Below are 19,720 nucleotides of genomic sequence, written 5' to 3'. Positions count from 1 at the left end.
TCTGGAGTCGAGCGGTAAGTATACATGCATACTGATTGGATGCTGTGCGTGTGGTGGTGTGCCAGTAGTGTGCCGGTTGCACATGTGTTTTCGTAGGGCCATGTAGGGATGTGTATGAACAGGGGCGTGAGGCTGCCACATGTGAGTCCTCTTAGGTGTGAGACACATCTATGGTGTATGTGTTGGTGAGCATGCTGTGCAAATGCAGGTGTGGTAGCACACAGGTTTGAATTTCTGTGTATGTACGTTGGCATGGTTGTGGTGTCACACATGGATGGTGGTTCCTGCTGCATGTATCTGCACTGTGTACATGTGCATGTGTGTGTATTTGACAAGTGTGCAACTGTGATGCAACATGGATGCACGTGACACTGATATGTAGAAGGCTGAATGCCAGATGTAACATGTATGGCGATCGCATCACTACGACAGTTGGAGGAGATGTAGACATGCATGTAAGTGTGGTGGCGTGTGTGCGTGTCTAGTGCACTCCCTGTGTTTCATGTGATGTCAGGCTCACCTTCGGCTGTTCATGCTGTTGTATGTGTATGGATGTTGCTGCCTGGTGCAATATTGCTGTGGAAATGCTCATGTGTGTGACTTGAAATGACATGTGTGTCGTGGAGTGTGATGCCATGTCTGAAGTTTGACACTGCCACTCATGTGCAACTGTCATGTGTGCATCAGCCCATTGTACAGTGCCCTGATGTCTGTGTTTTATCTCTCCCTGTCTGCAGCGTCAACTGATGAAGAGGGCAGAGAGGGTGCTGTGGAGCACAGCGGCAGGGATCGCACCACCAGCCGGAGACACAAGGCCCGGCTCCCCTCCCAGATTGTCATCTCGTCGGGGAGTTCCAGGCCACAGCTGCCGAGGGTAGGTCCAAGAGGCAGAGGTCGGAGGCGGACTCCTCTTCAGCAGAAGGGGCAGCTGAGACCCCACAGAGTCCAACGGAGGAAGATGGCACGGAGTCATCCAGGTTGGTGGGGGGGTTTGGTGGAGGAGGAGGCCGCGGAAGGGACACACATGGGGTCTGGAGGTGGGGATTCTACTGGTGCTAGTGGTGCAGTGCAGGGGCAGGGACAGGAGGCAGCACAGGCCGCCGCGGAGGTGCCTGTGTGTAATCCTGTGCCTGATCCTGTCACTGCATCATCTGGTACCAGCAGGGATGCCTACGTCCAGACCCGTTTTCAGGGAGGGGATGAGCGCACGACAACTGGCCTTCCTCTCCCTGCGGACGTGGCTATCCGGGACCGTGTTGAGTCTGTCCTGAGTGGGTGTCATGATGCCTACCCCCGGAGCACCAGGCCAGGCCCAGCACCCCCAGAAGCAGGCATCATGCCCTCGGGTAAAAGCCCAGCGGCCCCTTATAGGGGCTCTTTGGACTCAGTCCTGGCGCCTTTGGCGCCAGGCTCATGTTGGACATCAGTCCTGGCGCCATAGGCGCCAGGCTCATAAAGGGAGGTGTTTTGTGCACTTACCTGATGCAGACCATGCTGCACGCTTCAGGCCTCCCTGAGACCTGAAAGGGACTATTTTTTCATAGGGACTATTTTTTCACTCGGGCGTGGCCAGGGAAGGATACATACCTAGTTGGGGAAGGATACATACCTGGGACTTCTTTGGAGGCTATTTAAGCCACGCCCAGACAGCAGCTCATGCTTCGCGTTGTTCTGCTTCCTGCAGCTTAACGCTCACCGTGTCTGCTCCCGCTCCTGGACTCCAGCCATGCCCGCCTCAAACCTGGAAGACCTGCAAGGAAGGAAGAGAAGAGAAAGGTGAAAACCAAGTACTATTTCAAACTTCTTACCTGCATCCGGAATCTTCTCGCCAGCATCCCTGAAGAAAGACTTCCATTTAAAAGCATCGCGTTGCTCGCTGCAGCGCCACGCTTCACTCACCTGTCCTCGAGACATCTCCCGGCTCCATCGCGGCTGTCAGCATCGGACGCCACATCTCTGCACCTAAGGGAGAGAGGAAGAAACAAAAGGTGAGCAGAAGGAACACAGAAGGAAAGCCTGATTAACAGCCATAATACTTACCGGCTTTTCTTCCACATTTCGGGTCGGCGCCGCCCCGTTGGCAGGTACCGTACCCCGGCCCCTATGGGGAAAGGACAAGAGACATTTCTGGGGAATGATAAGGACATTTAGAGGGATCGCCCTCATCACTACTCACCTCGGCAGTTTAACCCCTCGACGCATCGCCTTCATTCTGCACCTGAAATAAAGGACAGATCACAGGTTAGAAAGACAACATAAAGGGGGCCTCACTTGAACTTTGAACTTTCATACTTACGGCGCATCGCTCAGGAAAGTCAAGTGGATTTTGCCAGCGCCATTCTGAAAACCAGTGAAGTAACTGGACGAACACGCGCCCCTGCACCAGAAGCAGGATGGAGAGTTCATCCTTCCAAACCATAAGGTGAGCTTAAACCGGGGTTTGGAGGAAGTTAGAGAGGAACGAAGGGGGAAGGGGGAAAGGGGGGAGCTAGCGCACTATTCTGCAGACTGTTAATCCCCTTTCTCATCTGCAGAAGGATATTCCTACAGGCCAGGCAAGCACGATTTGGAGGTCCTGTCCAATCGCTGTTCCGGGTCCTGCGCATCACGCTAGAAGAGACCACAGCAATCCAGACTAGACCAGCTCCCCCGTGGGAACCAGGTGAGCGTTACAGAACGCGAAGCCTTCCTACAAATTCCCACCCAGGCGCTATGGAAACTTCCGAAACTGACCAGTTGGCCCAATTACTGGGGGAATTACGGGCCGAAGTACACGCCGCTCATCAAGAGACTAGTGCCCTCAGGAGGGAAGTGATTGTAATAAAGGATAGAGCTGATGACCTGGCTAGACAGCTTTTGTAAGGTCAAGCTGGACAAACTCCTTTACCCGGTTCCGGGGGGAACCCCGCTCCTGTGGTTTCCAGTAACCCGGTGCAGATTAATCTACCTGGAAACATGCTGCTGGCCCCACCTGAACGCTTTGCTGGGGACCCCAAACGATTCGCCGTATTCATGAATCAGTGTCGTTTGCACTTCCTATGCAGACCTGGGGCCTTCCCTAATGATCAGACCAAGGTAGCCTTTGTGTTGTCATATCTCAGCGGCTGTGCTGCCGATTGGTCAGTCCCACTGGTAACTCAAGATGACCCGATTCTTCGTGATTTTCAAGGATTTCAAACAAGCATGGAAAGGTTATTTGCTCAACACTCCCAGGGACAGGCTCTGGATGACGAACTTCTATCTCTGCGACAGGGCAATCAAGACCTTCTATCCTACATTGCAACCTTCAATAGACTAATTGTGGAAACTGGTTGGCCAGAGGATAAAAGAATCACGTTATTCTATCGAGGTCTACGCAGAGAACTTAAAGATGTCCTGGCACAAGTTGTAAATCCGCCCCAAGAATGCACTGAATATTTAGACTTAGTGGTCCAATTGGATCACAGGCTGCAAAACAGAAAAGCAGATCGGTCCAAGTTTGAAACCCGGGTGTTGGCCAAGACCCACGCTAACCCCAAGGGGGCTGATGCCTCGGAGCCTATGCAAATCGGAGGTGTTAAAGGACCCCTAACTCAAAAAGAACGGGAAAGAAGATGACAGATGCAATTATGCCTTTATTGTGGGTCCTCTGGACACTTTCTACGAGATTGCCCTGTTAAGCCGCCCAAGAAGGGGGTAGGAGCCGCTGATAAAATCTATGGAAACTCTGTATCGGGAAACGACCACGCCCGGCAAGCGTAGGGGTCCGCTTGCCGAGCTTGAAAACTAACTCTCAGACCTCGCATTTCATTGTGCCAATGGTCCTCGTAGATCCGGAACAGCCTAAACGGTTCCATGCTATAAAGGCATACATCGATAGCGGGGCTATAGGAAACTATGTGGATCGAGAATTGGTCTCTAGGATAAACCTCCCTCTGCGTCCTAAAACCAACAAAGATATCATCACCACAGTAGATGGAACCGAAATTGCCTCTGGACCGGTAACACATTCCACAGCTGAGGTGACACTTGTAGGTCCGGATGGCCATCGGGAGGCAGTTGTGTTTGATGTAATCAAGGCTCCACAGTTTCAGCTTATTCTAGGAATCAACACATAATCCTCTAATTGATTGGCGAGCGAAGAGAATAACCTTCCCGGATTGTGCACAAACCTGCTACCCAGAAAATCCAAAGATTAATCTAGCATCAGTAACCTCTGTCCCCGTGCAACTACCTCCAGAGTACCAAGACTTTCAGGACGTCTTCCAAAAGGAACAGGCCAACACGTTACCTCCCCACAGATCGTACGATTGCCAAATCGATCTGGTGCCCGGTGCACAATCCCCTTGTAGCAGGATTTACGCCCTTACTGAACCAGAGAATCTGCATTTGAGACAATATTTAGATCAATACCTCGCCAATGGTTTCATTCGCCCGTCAAAGTCCCCGGCATCCTCAGCTTTGTTCTTCGTGCCTAGAAAAGAAGGCGACCTTAGAACTTGTATCGATTACCGCGCATTGAACCAGATAACTGTTAAAAATCATTACCCTCTGCCTCTGATCCCTGAACTCCTTGACCAGGTGAAGGACGCTTGCGTATACACCAAGTTAGATCTCCGGGGGGCTTATCATCTGGTACGAGTAAAAGAAGGCGACGAATGGAAAACGGCCTTCCGTACAAAATATGGACTATTCGAATACCAGGTGATGCCTTTCGGGTTGTGCAACGCGCCTGCAGCCTTCCAATTCTTCATGAACGATGTCCTTCGGGAACTCATCGATGTCTGTGTTGTCGTGTATATCGATGACATTCTTGTGTACTCCTCTTCGGAATCTGATCACAGAAAGCATGTCAGGGCCGTCCTAGAAAAACTGCGCCAGCACAAACTGTTTGCCAAGCTGGAAAAATGTGTTTTCCATACCACCGAGGTTGAGTTTCTCGGATTCATCCTGACACCTAAAGGGGTCCGAATGGATTCACGGAAAGTGGATGCCATCCTCAAATGGCCATCCCCTAGTTCGGTGAAAGGTGTCCAAAGCATGCTTGGTTTTGCCAACTTTTATTGCAGGTTTATCCCGGAGTTTTCACATGTGGTGCAACCCATCACTGCACTCTTGCGAAAAAATAAACGTTTTGAATGGACCGAGGAAGCCGAACAGGCCTTTCAGGAGTTGAAAGCTAAGTTCACGTCCGCACCTATTTTGAAGCACCCGCGTCCCGATCTCCCATACATAGTCGAAACTGACGCGTCCAGCTTAGCCATGGGAGCTGTCCTGTCTCAGAGAGACCCTGAAACCAACCAACTGCACCCCGTAGCATTTTGGTCCAGAAAGTTCTCGCCGCCGGAGATAAATTATGCGATCACCGATAAGGAACTATTAGCCATTAAGTCCGCCTTCAAGGCTTGGCGGCATTATCTCCTCGGCGCCCGGCATACCATCACCGTGATCACTGATCACCGAAATTTACAATATTTAAAAACTGCCAAGGCTCAATCGTCTCGACAGCTCCGATGGGCTTTGTTCTTTGCTGAGTTCGATTTTGTAATCACCTACCGCCCCGGCTATAAGAATGGTAAGGCGGACGCTCTATCCCGAATTGGAATGGAAGAAATAGACACAAACTGAGAACCTGTGCCGATAATTCCCGAACAAAGAATTTTGGGGATAACCACTTTACAAACCCTTGAAGACATTCAAGCACGAGTGAAACAATTCCTGGACTCTTCAGCCTTGCAGGATTGGATCAAAAGGGGGTCTAACTTTTCAGTCAAGGATGGCTTACCTTACTTCCAAAGACGCTTATTTTTGCCAGAAAAGGAATTGCAAGAACTGGTTATTTCCCATCATCATGATACCCTGATGGAAGGACATCCTGGCATTGCCAAAACAGAGGAAAAGGTTAAACAACAATTCTGGTGGTCTTCCTGGCGAAAGGATATTAAATCTTTTGTGATGTCCTGTGGAGTTTGTGCCCAAAACAAAGGTCAAAAGACAAGACCCGCCGGTCTTCTTCAGCCCTTAGACATTCCACCAGCACCTTGGCACACCCTGTCACTAGATTTTATCACGGACATGCCCTCTTGTAATGGTTACAATACTATTCTGGTCGTGGTGGATTTATTTTCCAAAATGGCCCACTTTATTCCGTTGAAAGGATTACCTTCAGCCTTTGTTCTTGCTAAAGAATTCCTCGAAAATATCATCCGTTTGCATGGATTCCCGTCCATACTAGTCTCCGATCGGGGAAGCCAGTTTATTTCTCATTTTTGGAGAAAGTGTTGTCAACTGGCACAAATCGACGTAAGACTCTCGACCAGCCACCACCCACAGACCGATGGTCAGACGGAGAGAACGAACCAGACCCTTGAACAATATCTACGATGTATGTTGCACCAATCGGTGGGTAATTGGAAGGACATTTTATGGGTGGCAGAATATGCATACAATAACTCGATACACTCTGGAACTGGTCAGAGCCCCTTTTATACCCTATATGGACATCACCCTCGTACTTCAGACTTGGACTCACCTCTGAGCCTTGAAATGCCCGCAGTGGACCATTTGCATTCTACGATTACTCAAGCCTTCAAGGATGCAACTGCACATTTGCAACATGCGAAAGGTAAATACAAAAAGAATGCGGATCTGCATCGAAGAGAGGCGCCTCCATACCAAATAGGGGATCAAGTATGGTTGGCTACCAAACACCTATCACTCAAGGGGCCTCGAACTTTTAATCCAAGGTATTTAGGCCCTTACTCGATCAAAGCTATAATCAACCCAGTGGCAGTCAAGCTCGATCTACCAGCTAACATGCGGATTCACCCCGTTTTTCATGTGTCACTTTTGAAACCAGTGCACCCAGGAACCAGATTAACAAAGCCACCAGAACCGATTCAGATAGATGGGGAGCCTGAATTTGAGGTGAAGAACATTTTGGATTCTAAGATCTCAAAATCAAAACTTTTCTATCTAATTGATTGGAAAGGGTACGGGCCTCAGGAAAGGTCTTGGGAACCCAGTGATCACGTACATGCACCTCGGCTGGTAAAAAAGTTCCATCGGAATTTCCCAAACAAACCGAAACCTCCAGAAGGAACGACCTTGGGAGGGGCCTTGGGGGGGAGTGCTGTCATGATGCCTACCCCCGGAGCACCAGGCCAGGCCCAGCACCCCCGGAAGCAGGCATCATGCCCTCGGGTAAAAGCCCAGCGGCCCCTTATAGGGGCTCTTTGGACTCAGTCCTGGCGCCTTTGGCGCCAGGCTCATGTTGGACATCAGTCCTGGCGCCATAGGCACCAGGCTCATAAAGGGAGGTGTTTTGTGCACTTACCTGATGCAGACCATGCTGCACGCTTCAGGCCTCCCTGAGACCTGAAAGGGACTATTTTTTCATAGGGACTATTTTTTCACTCGGGCGTGGCCAGGGAAGGATACATACCTAGTTGGGGAAGGATACATACCTGGGACTTCTTTGGAGGCTATTTAAGCCACGCCCAGACAGCAGCTCATGCTTCGCGTTGTTCTGCTTCCTGCAGCTTAACGCTCACCGTGTCTGCTCCTGCTCCTGGACTCCAGCCACGCCCGCCTCGAACCTGGAAGACCTGCAAGGAAGGAAGAGAAGAGAAAGGTAAAAACCAAGGACTATTTCAAACTTCTTACCTGCATCCGGAATCTTCTCGCCAGCATCCCTGAAGAAAGACTTCCATTTAAAAGCATTGCGTTGCTCGCTGCAGCGCCACGCTTAACTCACCTGTCCTCGAGACATCTCCTGGCTCCATCGAGGCTGTCAGCATCGGACGCCACATCTCTGCACCTAGGGGAGAGAGGAAGAAACAAAAGGTGATCAGAAGGAACACAGAAGGAAAGCCTGATTAACAGCCATAATACTTACCGGCTTTTCTTCCACATTTAGGGTCGGTGCCGCCCCGTTGGCAGGTACCGTACCCCGGCCCCTATGGGGAAAGGACAAGAGACATTTCTGGGGAATGATAAGGACATTTAGAGGGATCGCCCTCATCACTACTCACCTCGGCAGTTTAACCCCTCGACGCATCGCCTTCATTCTGCACCTGAAATAAAGGACAGATCACAGGTTAGAAAGACAACATAAAGGGGGCCTCACTTGAACTTTGAACTTTCATACTTACGGCGCATCGCTCAGGAAAGTCAAGTGGATTTTGCCAGCGCCATTCTGAAAACCAGTGAAGTAACTGGACGAACACGCGCCCCTGCACCAGAAGCAGGATGGAGAGTTCATCCTTCCAAACCATAAGGTGAGCTTAAACCGGGGTTTGGAGGAAGTTAGAGAGGAACGTAGGGGGAAGAGGGAAAGGGGGGAGCTAGCACACTATTCTGCAGACTGTTAATCCCCTTTCTCATCTGCAGAAGGATATTCCTACGGGCCAGGCAAGCACGATTTGGAGGTCCTGTCCAATCGGTGTTCCGGGTCCTGCGCATCACGCTAGAAGAGGCCACAGCAATCCAGACTAGACCAGCGCCCCCGTGGGAACCAGGTGAGCGTTACAGTGGGATAGCATTGCGTCAACGGGGCATGCAAGGTGACCTGCAGTCTTTTCGTGGAGAGACTGCACGTCGTCTCGCATGCCTCTTTGACCACGTTGACCTACTGGGACGGGTCACTGGTGCTGGATTCCTCTGTGTGCTGGACCTTCTTGCGACTCCCTTCTCACCTGAACCCCCTACGCGCCAGTCGTCCTCCATGCCATCTTCCGACCCATGTGTCACCTGGGTACTCTGTGGAGCTGCCCCTGACCCAGCAGCCAGGCTGGTGGAGGACACATCCCTGCCACAGTCGGGAGTCGAACGTCCAGCAGGGGTGGCCACCACGACAACTTCACCCCAGCCGGAGGAGGATGTGCAGGCAGCAAGAGCCAGGGCGCAGGCACAGGCACAGCAGCAGCAACATGGTGGGAGCAATGATGGCTCGGGGCCTTCAACATCGGAGGGGCAGGCATCGGCCATAGGGCAGGAGGACCCCGGATTTCAAGTGTCTTCTGTGTGGCAGCGGTTGGGCCACGCCATAGATGCGGAGCAGCAGCGGGCGGAAGAGGCACGGGTCACAATGGTCAGGGCGGAGAACTCCATGTGGAGGGTCCTGAGGCGGGCCGAGTGCCTCGAGGCAATTCGCAGGGAGTTCGAGGTGAACATGTCGTCGTCCCTGCGAACACTTGGGGCCATGGAAAAGGACTGCCTCCAGGACATTGAGCGGGAGTTCGATGATGCCCTGGCCCGGGACATCAATAAGTGAGACGTCGGACTAGCCCGCTGCCATTGTAAATAGTTAGATAGTGTTAGGTTTCCTTTCTGTTTTTGTTTATTTTGGGCCGCTTGGACAATGCACCACATTTTTGTATATAGTTCATTATTAGGTAGGTTTTTTTGTAGGTTTCATTTCGTTTGTTGGGCTCATGGACCCTGGATTGGTGATTTGTATATAGTTGAACAGTGGATGTTTCTCGTTTTTATTTTTATTTCACCATGGCGCAATGGATTTCATATATTTTTTTCCCTTGGATTTGCTTTGTTGGATTGAGACTTTGGACAAATTTTCATTTGGAGTTCTTTGGATTCTGATTTCATTTTTTTTTTTTTCCGGACATGCTGCATTTTATTTCTTATTCCCATTATTGAATTTTTTTTTTCATTACATTCATGTTGTGTTCAATACATTTTTGTTTCATACTTCGATGTGTGGTATTCTCTCATTGGTTTCATGCATGTCATGATATGGCTTTTCACATTCACTTGCACCCATTGTGTGTGTGTGACGGACATGTGTTCATGTACATACTTTCCATTCGGGTTGTATCATGTAATGGCCATTTCTCTGTGGGTGGATGTAATACTTGTTTGGGTATTTGGGCTGGGGTGGCGTGGGGTGTGGTGTGGGTGGCCATGAGGGCCATGATGGTGGATCGTCATGACGTGGGTGCTGGGGGACATGTGTGGGACATGAGTAGGGGCCTGCTGGCAGGTACCCCTGACTGCAGGGGGTGGGGGTGCTGGGGGACATGTGTGGGGGCCTGCTGGCAGGTGCCCCTGACTGCTGGGGGGTGGGGGTGCTGGGGGACATGTGTGGGGGCCTGCTGGCAGGTGCCCCTGACTGCTGGGGGGTAGGGGTGCTGGGGGACATGTGTGGAGGCCTGCTGGCAGGTGCCCCAGACTGCTGGGGGGTGGGGGTGCTGGGGGACATGAGTGGGGGCCTGCTGGCAGGTGCCCCTGACTGCTGGGGGTGGGGGGTGATGGGGGACATGAGTGGGGGCCTGCTGGCAGGTGCCCCTGACTGCTGGGTGGTGGGGGTGCTGGGGGACATGTGTGGGGGCCTGCTGGCTGGTACCCCTGACTGCTGGGGGGTGGGGGTGCTGCGGGCCATGTGTGGGGGCCTGCTGGCAGGTGCCCCTGATGGCTGGGGGGTGGGGAGGGGGGTGGGGGTGCTGCGGGCCATGTGTGGGGGCCTGCTGGCAGGTGCCCCTGACGGCTGGGGGGTGGGGGTGCTGTGGGACATGTGTGGGGGCCTGCTGGCAGGTGCCCCTGACTGCTGGGGGGTGGGGGTGCTGGGGGACATGTGTGGGACATGAGTGGGGGCCTGCTGGCAGGTGCCCCTGACTGCTCGGGGGTGGGGGAGCTGGGGGACATGAGTAGGGGCCTGCTGGCAGGTGCCCCTGACTGCTGGGGGGTCGGGGTGCTGGGGGACATGAGTTGGGGCCTGCTGGCAGGTGCCCCTGACTGCTGGTGGGTGGGGGTGCTGGGGAACATGAGTGGGGGCCTGCTGGCAGGTGCCCCTGACTGCTGGGGGGTGGGGGTGCTGGGGGACATGTGTGGGACATGAGTGGGGGCCTGCTGGCAGGTGCCCCTGACTGCTGGGCGGTGGGGGTGCTGGGGGACATGAGTGGGGGCCTGCTGGCAGGTGCCCCTGACTGCTGGGGGGTGGGGGTGCTGGGGAACATGTGTGGGGGCCTGCTGGCAGGTGCCCCTGACTGCTGGGGGGTGGGGGTGCTGGGGAACATGAGTTGGTGATCAGTAGTGCAAGGTGACATGTGGCTTGGCTGGGGGGCATGCCCATGGTGGATGGGATGCCTGCGGGACATGACCAGGGGTGCAGGGTAGTCCCCTGTGGTGTGGGCTGCCTGCAGGGACGTTGAGGGTGTAGAGGGAACACCTGGGAGGACCCACACTGCCAATTCACGTGTAGGACTCTCTGTGAACCCCCGAAAATCACATACCCCGCTCTGACAGCAAAATCGCGTGTGAAACTTCCCGCGCACCCCAGGAATACACGTACCCCACTCGCACAGGGCATTTCGCGTGTGAAACTTCCTGCGCACCGCCGAAATAGATGTACCCCGCTCCAATCGTGTGTGAAACTTCCCGCACACCCCAGGAATACACGTACCCTACTCGCGCAGGGCATTTTACGTGTGAAACTTCCCGCGCACCCCCGAAATACACGTTCCCCTCTCCAATCGCATGTGAAACTTCCTGCACACCCCCAAAATACACATACCCCTCTCCAATCGCGTGTGAAACTTCCCATGCACCCCAGGAATACATGTACCCCACTCGCACAGGGTATTTCGCATGTGAAACTTCCCGTGCACCCCCGAAATACATGCTCCCCTCTCCAATCGCGTGAGCAAATTCCCACGCACCCCCGAAATACACGTACCCCGCACCAATCATGTGTGAAACTTCCCGCGCACCCCAGGAATACACGTACCCCACTCGCACAGGGCATTTCGCGTGTAAAACTTCCCACGCACCCCCGAAATACACGTACCCTGCTCCAATCTCGTGTGAAACTTCCAGCGCACCCCAGGAATACACGTACCCCACTCGCACAGGGCATTTCGCCTGTGAAACTTCACGCGCACCCCAGGAATACACGTACCCCACTGGCACAGGGCCTATCGCGTGTGAAAATTCCTGCGCACTCCAGGAATACACGTACCCCACTCGCACGGGGCATTTCGCGTGTGAAACTTACCGCAAACCCCTGTTATACACTTACCCCGCTCCAATTGCGTGTGACACTCCCCGTGCAGCGGGGTACATGTATTCGGAGGGGTGCACGGGGAGTTTTACAGGCGTTTTCATGGTTGGGGGCCTGTACGCCATGGACGGGATTTGTGCGCTGTGCATGGCGCACGGGGAGGGGTTGGGGGCGTAACTGGCGCTGCTGCAGGGTCGCTGCGCCACTCTGAACCACGGCTGGTTTTGGAAATATCCATGAATACGCTGTGCGCGGAAATGGATTTTAGCGCACGCGGCTGGCGCAGAAATTCGCATGCGCACACTGTGCGCCAGCCGCATGCGCCACTTGTGCGCTGAATTCTATGAATTACCCTCTAAATCTCTTGTATTTATAACAAAAACAACACCATGATTGTAGAAGGGACACTGCTAACTCCACCATATTCTAAATAGACTTAGATCTATAAGTTAAAACCAAGAATTATGCCAAAGAGATACTATCCGAAACCCCTAGGACTTCAGGTGAGCCATCACTCTTTCCATTAACTCTGTGAAACATGGAAGAAATTGCCAAACCAAAGGGAGGGACATTGGCAAGTGCGAGCTCCACAATGGAGCTGAAGAAAAAACTCTTGACAAAGAGGAGAAACAGGAAACGTCCGGCACTCATCCTTGAGGACTAACTTGATCATACAATCCGCCGGGAGAAGGGAGTCAACGAGCAGATGAACCCCTTCCATTTTGAAGAGATGAAAGACTAAAAATAGAAGTTAGGACTTGCAAGTTAATAACTGGTTGAAAAAACACCCCCGAACCCTTTCAGGTAATGGGACCATATCTATTTCATTAGAAACCGAAAGCTGTGAACGACGCTGGTACCACCTTTCCTTCAAGAAATGAGGTCACTGACCTCCACAACTATCAATCATGCTTGACCTTATTGGACACTAGGGGAAGAGGCGAGGAAGAAAATGAAAACAACCCCCTTTTACTCACTGCAACCCCCGAAGATCTAAGGTGAACACCTCCCACCTGAAGAAAAACCTGACTAGCCTGCCTCTTAAACCTGTGAGGAAAGAGAAAAAACCTCTAGCATATAAGGTATTACTGGAGGTAACCTAGGCTTAGCAGCACCCTTACCGGTACAACCTCCCTAATGGAGCTCCAACTCCTTCAAGGGTAAAACTGGGTTTGTGCCCCTCGAGCAGAGGAGTAAATGTGCGCACCCCTTGATGCGCCTTACCTGGAATGGGTAGAGCCCTGGAAGAAACAGCCAAAGGAGCATGCTCTATTCCCCTGAGGGGCAAAAATCTTAAACAGTATCCTTTCCTAATGACAATTTGGGATGGAGAGATATGAGAAAGAACTTACGCCATCCTGTGGAAATGTAGGCGCTAGTGATGCCGAGCAGGCAAATCTTTTCCCAAATCCAGCTTGCAGTACTTGTACAACAACAAGAGGCAAACTGCCAATCCCAAGTCCGGGGGACCTGACTCAACACATCTAATAACTTTCCTTGCGTCAAGTACTTATCTACCCCCTTTTACTTGGGGTCTGTCCCTTTGTACAGGACCAAAAGAATACCATGAAGTGATCTATTTCTGGAGAGAAAACCACCTTTTAAGAAAAAAGGATGAAATATTGTAAACCCCCCCAACAAGGAAAAACTGACCCATTTTGTGGAGAATAAATAGGGTCCAAGTTACTCTTGCGCCTTACTGGAGGCTAATCCCATACTGGGCTATCAGTAGAAGAAAAAAGGGATTGCAGGAAGCAACCATCAGATCCAAGGAGGAACAGTCGGTACTTCTCCTATTCACTATACTGACCCCTTACTATGGTGGGGAATGGGGACCAGGGGGGAAGGGGAGGACTGATTTGTCCTATACCTTTATTGGATACACTAATGCATCTACAGGGAGCTTGAACTGGGAAGAAGAAAAAACACTTAACGGGAAGGATGAGAGTCAGAGAACTCCTTTATAGGTCTATTAAATGTACTAATGGTTGGTTAGGCAGGGAAAACCCTTTACAGGTCTAAAACAACCTTTTCTCCAACATTTCACTTTTGTTATAAGAAAAAATCAAATGTAATCTTTATTTGTATCTAATATAACCGCAAACCCAGCAGGTAAGGGTTAAACTCTTTAAACACGGCTCATATTATCGCCGCTACAGAGAAACAAAATGCACAAGCGCACATCCAAGCTGCTCAACCTAGCAGGGTGTGGCACCCAGCAGCATACAAGGGGGTAACTTCGCACTAGAATTCAGGCAAAGCCTGAAGCTGAGCAGGCATTGGAATGCCTATAGCAAGGCGAAGTAGCTGTGCCAAAAATTCCCAGAACAATCTTTAAAGATGTGAAGGCAGGCGCTCTGTTACCAGTCTTTAGAGGAGAAGTAAAAGCAGGAAAACTTGACTGGCAACAGAGTGCGTGGCCTGTCACTATTTCTTAACAGTTATGTTCCAGGAGTCCCGGGCTCAAAAGGCTGCAGCACCAGGGCGACCATGCCTTACAATGGAGAGCCACAATCATGGCTTTCCCCCTCCGCCTGTCGGGCTTGCACGTGGGCAGGGGTAGGCGACCTAGTGAATTTGTTGAAGACAATCTTACAAAACATATCAAAACCCATAAATATATATATTAAAATATATAACTATATAATAACACCTAAAAATATTAAAATAAATTAAAATATATATTAAATGCCGTGCGCACGTCGGGCCTAAAGCAAAAGCTTCTGTCTGGCCCGTGTGCATTGCAAAATGTAATGGGAGGGCCTACCAGGCTGAAAAAATCCCAAGGAAATAGTTTGCAGGAAACACGTACATGCGTCAGGTCTGAAGCGAAAGCTTCTGAGACACCCACGCATGCAGGCCTGCAAAGGTGCGGGCCAACCAGCGCTGCGGCACGGCAGAAAGGCCCACACACGTCGGGTCTGAAGTGAAAAACTGCAGACAGACCCGTGTGTGTGTGGGCCTGGAGTGGGCTGGCTGACCAGCGCTACTCAGCGCAGAAGACCAACATGAGCCGGGCCTGAAGCAAAGGTTTCTAGCAGGCCAGCGCGCGTCGGGTTTGAAGAACCCATGAAGAAAAACTCTGTCGGAGCGGAGCTGCACTTGCCACCCAATGAAAACCGCTAATAATAAAGCGGCAGCCCCACGCGACCTCAACACTCCTAAATAAAACAAAATTAATTATACTAAAGCAGTAAAGTGTTACTAAAGGTAAACACTACACTCTACACACTATATTATATATAAAATGTATATAAAACACAATATATGATGCCAACTACTGACTAGCATGCAAGGCACAACTAGAAGGAGTGACTTAGCTGTGGTGTCAGCAGCATAGAAAGAGGAGTTGGTATTTGAGTAAAGGACATATACAGAGGAGGGTCCTTGCTTATTGGTCATCTGCAGGGCATGACCTGTCCTCCATGTTGGGTTGGGGATCTCCCCTTCAGTTACTATGAACTTTATTTAGTTCTATTATTTAATCTTTTTTGTTTGTAAAAGTTTTTTCTTTGCTGCTGTGGTTCAGAAGTAAAGATTATAATGCATAGTATGAAGCCTCCTGTCATGCCATAGAATTAGTCATTTCTTTTCACCCAAATATACATTTGTTACCTTGAACACTCTACGTAGCCCTGAACACTGCAATATTGGTTTAACACTTTCTCTCCAAGCTACTGCTTTCTGACACTAAAATTACCCTTTTCTTTCTGGCTGCTACATGCTGTATTTTCACCTGAGGAAAAAGAAAAAGGAAAGTGTGGCAAAGTGTTCCGGTGTTCAGGTGTGTCAGGAAGGAGAGTGGAGACACCCGGATCTCCAGCTACACTCTGTTTCCCCTCGAAGATCGGTCTTTGTCCAACGATTATAGCAAATATGGGATCCTACGAATTCAGAACTCTGCTCATGGTTATCTGCACCGTTCTGTTCTATGCGATTGCTCTACAACCGCGAACTGATCCTCAATTGCTTTGTGTACGGCTATTGGAATACCTCTTTCAAGCACTCGGTGTCTGTGGGGTTGGCAACTGTGACTCTTCTAGCCGTTTGAGCCGAGTGTTTTGGGGGGACGCATAAGTGACTGTGACACACGCCTAGTGTGTTCTGTGTTTGAAGGATTGAAGGCTGATACAGGAGCTTTTTAAACTTTGGTAACACATGCAGTGGTAACACCTCTGTCCTCTTTCTTCTCCTTCTTCTTTTTTGAATAATAATCAGTGACTGTGGGCCTTGGAGTGCCTTTGAGCCAATTAAAGAATGAATATTCTTTTAGGCCCAGGGCTGGTTTAAATATCTTATAGCCCTTAATGTATGCAGCTAAGCTTGTAATCAGTGACTGCGGGATGTAGGGTACCTTTGACCTGATTGAAGCAAATATGGCCCAACGTACTTTTAGGTCGGGGCTAGTGACCATCTCCGTTCCACCACCTCAAACTACTTCCACGCTCAATTCTGGAACAAAACTGAATGATCGACATAAAACTATGTCTAAACCTATGGTTGTAATGGATGCCCCAGAGGAGATCTTGACAGATGAAAGGGGGGCGGTCGTTCTGGTGCATCTGGCCAGGTGAATATTCTTCCTAAAACATTGCAATCTATTTTAAGTGGCCCTAACAATTCGCCACTATGTAAGCGGGAATGGTTCCATGTGGCCGTTCCTGCTTTGACACCTAAACAACGGGTGGCCAGGTGTAGTGGCCATCTGGGTGGTGAAGTCATTCCTCTGATTAGCTGTTTGTTTTTGGATCGAGAGAATCCCATTTGTTGCATTATAATGGTTCCTCAAACTCTGCTGACGACCACTTGAATGATGGTGTGAGAATGGAACAATTTGATCTGGATGAGGTGCCTAGTGACTCTGTCCAGGACAAGTACAATGATGATTCTTACAGGTGCCTGCATGTTGGGAGACCTACAAACTGCAAAGAAATTACAGATTGTGAACTATTATCAGGCTGTGAGGGTACCAAGCTGTCTGTCGCTAGTATGCAAAGGGGAAATATATGGCAGGGGCAATTGGAGTCCAATGTAATAGTAATCCACCGGACCGCTATAGATGCGGGCAATAAGTACCATCTGGGTGGGGATGGTGTGATCAATACTGGTTTATTGGATTTGGGGACCGGTTCTGGCTGCAAGGGTGCAAGGGTGTACAGTGCCAAGCTTTATTGACCGAAACCATGGGTTTGGGTTGCTATATTGTGGCTAATGATGGATTACATGCTGGCCGAAATGTGGCCCCTGAGTCTCTGGATTCTGCAACTGTTGGGTTACCCCTGATTAGGGCACCTGTTCAACAGAGGTCTCCATCATGCCTGACAGGGGATTTTTGGACAAAACCTCCACCGGTTGAGTGTTTTATGCCCACAAAAAATGAAACCTGGGGCCAATTTTCCTCCAACATGAACAAAGAGCTTATGGTATTGAATGAACAGCAAGAGCTAGTTTTCCACTGTGGTGAGGGCCAATACTGCGACATTAGCAGTTATACATGAGAAATGGGACTGAGAGTCTGGAGCAGTGGATCCTCATTACCTGAAGCCCTGTAACTTGCTGGTGGTTGCGGATATTTGCGAATACCGTCTGGCAATCTGAAGATAAATCGACTGCATATATATAACGGCAAATCTTCAGTACCCTCCTAATAAGACGGTATTCGCAAATTAGGAACAGAAGTAACTGAATGGGATGGATTGATCCCTGAGGTATGTGTTTATTTACAGACCTGATCATTAACAAACAATTTGTTTTGTGACACCAACTTGTATTGATAGCCGTACAACATGCTCAATGAATGCCTCATATTTTATTTCCAGATAGGAGATAAAACGGAATGGACAGGGTAAGCCCCTTCATCTTTTAATCATATTATTAACATTTTTCATTTTAGGGCACCTGGTTATACTTAACTCTAGCACTAGCATCCACCAGATCAATAATCTCATGGATAACACAGGCCCCAGTGGGTGAATGTGTACATTAGCATGGTATTGCATGCATTACCAATACATTATTCACCCTTGGTGATCGCAATAAACACACAACTGGTTAGCACCATTGTTCATGATCTACCTTTTGGTAAATGGTTCTTTGCCTCCGCACACGGAAACTCCCTCAAGCTACTTACCAACAATCATTAAACAATACCATGCTATTATTAGAAAATGAGATAATGAACAATGTTTATGTTTTGTACTATTTATTTATATTTTATTGGTTATCTTTTCTCTCTAATTATTGACCATGACATTTGTTTTCCCATAACCCGAACATCCTGTGTGGTATGTGACACTTTTTCTTCTCTTTTTTCTCTCTATGTGGGGATTGCATATCATTTTATTTGTTTATATTGTGGATATCATACAACCAATATGTCTTTGTCTTTCATAAATTCTTGAAAATGTACAGCCTTGAGAACGGCCAAGCTAGTCGAAACACGTGTCGGCTGTTTGCCCAGAGACTTTGGAAATAAATATCATTTACCTAACCACAACGGATTCGAATATTGATAGACTTATTCTGACTTCCGAATTGCAAATGAAATTTAACATTGGTCTTACACTATGATATGTTCTTTTTTCTGAAAACCTGTCTAATCTAAAGCAGCACCAAGCGCGATTATTGTCTCAAATGACCTATACTTATACGTTTACTCATTAAGAACCCTAGTGGGTGGTTCTCAGGTTTTGGGATTTTCGCAGCTGGTATTAGGCAAATTCAAATCTAAACAAAGGTATGGTGAATAGCGCACAGTAACTTGGTATCCAACCCGCTAAATGTGTTGTTTCACAGTAATCTAGCTAACCCTGATCCTGGTCGTATTGAGGCAATGGTCAATGAGGTCCAGTCCAAGTTGTCCTCATTATGGAATATAAACCCCAATGACCTTGCGGGTAATAATCCACCTCTGCCAACAGTACATGTGGCGGAGTCAGCTCCAGTGGTATTGAACCACTCTGTGGAGGGGCTCGGGTCGGGGTTCATTGTGCAGCCACCTCGAGTGTCTTCTATGTCTGCCCTCAGCGAGGTATCAACTCAGTCAATCTCTGAATTGGGGATAGGTTGTGTAGCCTCAAAACACAACGAGACAATCATTAATCAAGTGGAATCTGCATCTCACAGGCTTATCGGGAGGGAGGTTTACCAACACTGTTACGCTCACCTGATTCCCACGGGGGCATCGATCTGGACTGGCCTGCTGTTGCTTCCACCAGAGTAACACGTAGAGCCGAGATGACAGACTGGACAGACCCACTTAGCTTCGTTTGTTGGACTCGTACGAATATCTTTCTGCAATGGAGAAAGGGAATTAACCTCCCGTAATCTGAGCGTTAACCGCCTTCCCACTCCCCTTGTCTGCCCACAGAATACTCCTGAAGTTCCCTCTTAATCTCACCTGAAGATTTGGAAAGATGAGCTCTCCATCCTGCGTCGAGCGCAGGGGCGCGTAGACGACCAGTTACTTCATGGCGTGGAGGAATTGGTGAGTTCCAGTATTGACTCTAAGTCCAATTGTTCGTAAGAGTTCAAAAGTCTGATCTTCACTCTGCCAGATTCCTTGCAGGTTGCGGATTTAAACTACCAGAAGAGTTCCAAGTGGCAATTGGTAAGATCCTGGTAAGTCTATTGTGGTTCTCCCCTTTGGGGCCGGGGTACAGCGATGATGCAGAATTAACTGCGCCGACCCGAAATGAGGTGAGTACCCCCCTTTGGTAAATCAGG

This window comes from Ambystoma mexicanum, chromosome 4p (genome assembly GCF_040938575.1).
Source record: "Ambystoma mexicanum isolate Mex_15411 chromosome 4p, UKY_AmexF1_1, whole genome shotgun sequence".
Lineage (NCBI taxonomy): Eukaryota > Metazoa > Chordata > Amphibia > Caudata > Ambystomatidae > Ambystoma > Ambystoma mexicanum.
This window is presented reverse-complemented; position numbering follows the sequence as displayed.